Here is a 4,852-nt window from a genome sequence, read left to right as displayed (position 1 = left end):
AAAAAAAATAATTAAATGTTCCTCAATGATTTGCCAGAGCACAGATTAAAGTGTATGTCCACACTAGTGCTTCCACTGGTGCGGTTGTTGCACAGTGTGTTTTCTGCATATCTGCGCTGTACACCACTTATGAACTGGAAGATCCAGGCAAGAGCTAGGGGTTGAGAGCTCCAGGTTGGGGTGGCTAGGTAGAATAGAGTAGGGGTCCCCAACCATGGGGCCCACTGACAGCTTTCCTGGGCCCCGCCAAGGGTTTTCAGGAAGTGGGTGGGGCCAGGTAGGGCTTTTGTCCAGCAAGGCTTCTGATTGGCTGTGCAGATTTTTTAAATAAATGTTCCCTTGGCGGCAGCCGCCACCGCAGCAGAAGGATCTACTCTGTGTTACTGCCGTTAAGCTTGGCAATCATTTTGTGGCTGGGTCCGCCTCCCGTGGCAGCCATTTTGCACCAGCCATTTTGTTGCTGCGCCCACCATGCCACGGCAGAATTCCAGATGTGCCCACAGGCTCAAAAATGTTGGGGACCCCTGGAATAGAGTGTGTGGTTCCTGTATCTTTGAAAGACTTTAAGGTCCTTTCCGCGCTTGGATCTCATCCCTGGTTTTGCCAGAGTTCAACTCGCAACTCAGTGCCTTGCCTTTCCCCCTGGTTATAACAGCATCTGTTTATCCTGGGACAAGTGTGGGGGCGAAACCGGGGTGACCTCAATGTAATGTGGAAACAAAAAGTACCCCAAGATCAATGCTCTCTCTAAGCTGTGGAGTCTTGTGAGCAAAAATGCTACTTTGTGAGCTACTGGCATTAAAGTTGTGAGCGAGCGATTTGGCTACTGCATAAATTAGTTTGCTCTGGAACCATCCTTCTTGGGCTAAGACAAAAATGTGTGAGCCAGAGGCTAAAAAACCGCAAGCTAGCTCACACTAACTCAGCTTAGAGGGAACACTGCCCGAGATAATTACAGGGGTGAACTCGAGTGTAGTGTAGAATGTGTTCGGGGACAGGGTTGAACCAGGATTTAAGGTCTAATGCAGAAAGGACCTAAGAGTCTATCAAGGACAGCTTTGCTTGCAGAAGATCCCGAGTTTAGTCCCTGGCACCTGCAACAAAAAGAGATCTCTGAGAACAGGAATGGGAAAGACCTTGAAAAGCTGTTTGCCAGACAGTGTTGGTAGTAATGGACTAGATTCACTGATGGTCTGATCCAGTGCAAAGCTGTCCCAGTGCTGGCCAGCCACACAAAACGTATGCCGACCTGCTCTACAGGTAATAAGAGCAGAAGACAAGGTAGCATCCGGGAGGGCGCATGGTAATAAAGGCGCCATCTTGGATGCACACGTCATGGGGGCCAATGACCTATTTAAGGAATTTTAACCTTATTAACTGGTTAATCAACTAGATATAAATATTAAATGTGCTCTGGGCACAGATGATTCAGTCTTGGGGCAATATGGAATGCCCCCTGGATTCTATGATTCTGTGTCTTCCCTGGAAGCAAGTACAAGTAGTAAACTCGTCCTACATCCTTGTTTATAGATATGGAAATGGAATTACAAGAACCCTCCTGGGACTAAAAAAAAAAAAGGAGGGCAGGAAACACGGCATAGCTCATTCATAGCTCCCCCCCCCAAAAAAAAAATCCTGGAAGTGTAACTTCATACTTGATCCAGATGGTGCATGTTCAGTTCTTCTGTTATGTGCACTGTTTGCACGCACTTGTAGTGTTCTTGCCCATTTGGGAAGGCCCATGGCTGAGAGCACATGCATTGCACTCCAAAAGAAAGAATTAGGCAACTTGGGTTAACGGGGCTGGGAAAGGCCTCTTGCTGAGACCTTGAGGAGCCACCACATGCCATGGTACCGGCAATACTTGGCTTGATGGAACGATGGATTGAGTTCGCAAGACACAGTTCCTTCCGTTTTTAATGCAGTTGCTTTGTGTGAAAGAGAATCTTAGAACTAGGGCTGATGGGCAGTCAGTGGTCTTGGAACCTAGCCCCGTGCCTCAAGGCGCTTTTGTTTGACCTCCTTTTCGGGGCCTCAAAGGAAGAAACTTCGGCAGCTTCTTCTGCTACCAAGACGTTTTTAGGAAAATGTTTAATATATAAGCTATTGCCAAGGAGTTGTCTTCTGTTTTGTGGGTGGGTGGGGATATTTTCAGTCAGAAAGGCACAACGTTTAAAGTCAGACATGATGTTCTAGGGTTGGGTCAGTTTGTCACCTCAGATATCCGTCTCCAGAATGCACAGTTGTGGTGACTTGTCCCCTACCGTAGGACGGAATAGTTGCTCCTCTGACAGGGTTCTCCAAGGACGTGGAACTTTGGCAATTGGGTTGGTCCTGCAGAGCAGAAATGATAGCATAAACAAAATGGCGGTTGGATGAGAAGACCATTGAGTACTGAACAGCTGAAGAAGAGTTCTCTGTTACTCACTTCCTGTGTTCTAAAACAGTAGCTGGGTTCGATGATCCATGTTTAAGGAAGGGTAAGCACAGCTTCACAGTTGCTTGAAGAGGTCTTCGCAGAACCCAAGGCTCCATTTTGTGTGTGGCTTCCGAAGCAAGCTACAAATTGACCAACAGTTGCCAACCTCAGGGTCCAACCTGTAGTTTAGGAGTGCTTCGTTTCTCTTCAGGGCCAAACTCTATGTGAGTGTACAATTATCTGTATTTTTCTACCCATGGGACAAATAGCTTGAAGGAAGGGGAGGAGTTGTGTCGGGAAGACTCCTTTTCAGTCAGTGTTGTGGCCCCAATCCAATTGGGGCAGGGGGCTTTCCCCTTTTTATAAATTGTGGGAGATCCTAATTGTGTTTTGCACATTTCACATCTACTTTGTCCTTCCAGGCCTCTAAAGGAAGGAATGAGATCTTGTGGTGAGGGATCAGAATCAAGAGGGAAAGCTCTTTTTTCCCCCGCTTGGCTTTCCCGCCATTTTGCTCTGCCCTCTTCCTCCATATCTGTCAGGCTACGTGCTGAGTGGGCCACACTCAGCCTTAGGATCTGTCAGATGAGCTCCTCTCTTACTCTTGATTCACACACTTTAAAGTCTACAGGTTGGGTCTGAGGTCCCTACCCTGTTTAACAGTCAGATGTTACCACACACAGGGTGCCTGATTTCAGGCTGGTGCTGTGGAGAAAGGGTTCTAGTATTCCCCCTCATGACCTTTGCCTGACCTAAAAAGGGACTGGGAAGGAAAGCCCTGCTTGGCCCCTTGGGGAAACATGTCTTCCCGATGGGACGCACAGCAACACCCTCTAGACCTTTTCTGGTTGGGAGAGCCCTTTCTTCAGCACGCCACAGTCCTAATCCAAATCATCCCTCAGGCATGTGGGAAGGGAGGAACCCCACAACTCATGTCTGACTTGGTAGGGATCCCATACCCAACCAGTACGCTCTGTCATGTGTGAACTGGCAGCCTGCACGAACGCATACACCTAAGCCCCTCCGCAAGCTCTCCTGTCTCTTCCGCGTTTGACTCCAGCAGTTAGATGGCAGGGAATTAGCCTTTCTCAACCAAAGGGCTAGATTTAGGCTTCCCAAGTCCCCCCGGGGGGTGGGGAAACCCCCGCCCCAGAGGCCCGTTCCCCACCGCTGCCGGATCGGGCCCTGGGGGGAACTCCTCCCCGATGTGCACGTCACCCGGAAGTGACGTGGGCACGCTGGGGGCGGGGCCACGGCCACCAGAGGGACAACTGTATGGTTTTCCCTCCTATGGCTGTGGCCCCGCCCCCAGCGTGCCTGGCGTCATCATGTCACTTCCGGGTGACGTGCATGCGGCGTGTGTGCGCACGCAACTGACGCCGGCCGGGAGCCCCCCGCTCCCGGCGAAGATCCACTTGGCAACCCTAGCTAGATTAGAGTCCAGTCAGGGTTCTCTCTAAGCTGAGCTATTGTGAGCTAGCTCACAGTTCCTTAGTCTCTGGCTCGCCCATTTTTGCCTTGGCTCAGGAAGGGATGGCTCCAGAGCAAACTAGTTTATGCAGTAGCCAAATCACTCACTCGCAACTTTATTGCCAGGAGTTCACAAAGTAGAATTTTTGCTCACAGGACGCCACAGCTTAGAGGGAGCTTTGAGACCAGCAGCACATTCGGGACCAAAAAGAATTTCTGGATATAAGCTTTAGAGACAGTCAAAGCTCCCTTGGTCAGACACAAGTCTGGAGGGACTCGGGTGCTCCTGGACGTGAGTCCAGTTGTCCTCCTGCAGGCCAAGACAGCTGCCCTCTGGAACTCTCTCGACCAATCAGATGATGTAGCACAAGGGGCCTGCCCTTGTCTGAAATGACTCTGGGGCGGGAGGGTGGCCCGAAGGGTTCCGCAGAGGTGCAAACGAATCCCCGCTGTGTTCGCGAGAATGTAGGAGAACAGATCGGCCTGGAAAGCTCCAGCTGCCTTACGAGGTAGGGACCAGAGACTTACGTGAAGACACAAGTAAGGGGAGGGGCTGTGGCTCCGTGGTAGAGCATCTCCTTGGCATGCGGAAGGTCCTGCGTTCCATCCCCGGCATCTCCAGTTAAAAGGACCGGGCGGTGGGTGATGGGAAACCTCTGCTTGAGACCCTGGAGAGCCGCTGCCGGTCTGTGTAGACAATAGTGGTCTGATCAGGGGTCATTTCGTAGGAAAAGAGGTGCAGGAGCTCATTAGCATAACTCATTAGCATAACTTATTTGCATATGCCACACACCCTGACGTCACCGGAAGTGCGTCAGAAGACAACACCCACCGTTCAGGCTCCACTGGACTGTTTTGGATTGCTAGCTATTGGGGGGGGGGGGACGTGCAGATCTGCCCTCGCAGAGGAGGGAGAGCTGGTACCTGAATAAAACTTGGTCTTAAAGGTGCCACTAGACTGTT

The sequence above is a fragment of the Gekko japonicus genome, unplaced genomic scaffold, assembly GCF_001447785.1.
Source record: "Gekko japonicus isolate JY-2015 unplaced genomic scaffold, Gekko_japonicus_V1.1 scaffold3893, whole genome shotgun sequence".
In the NCBI taxonomy this organism is placed as follows: Eukaryota; Metazoa; Chordata; class Lepidosauria; order Squamata; family Gekkonidae; genus Gekko; species Gekko japonicus.
This window is presented reverse-complemented; position numbering follows the sequence as displayed.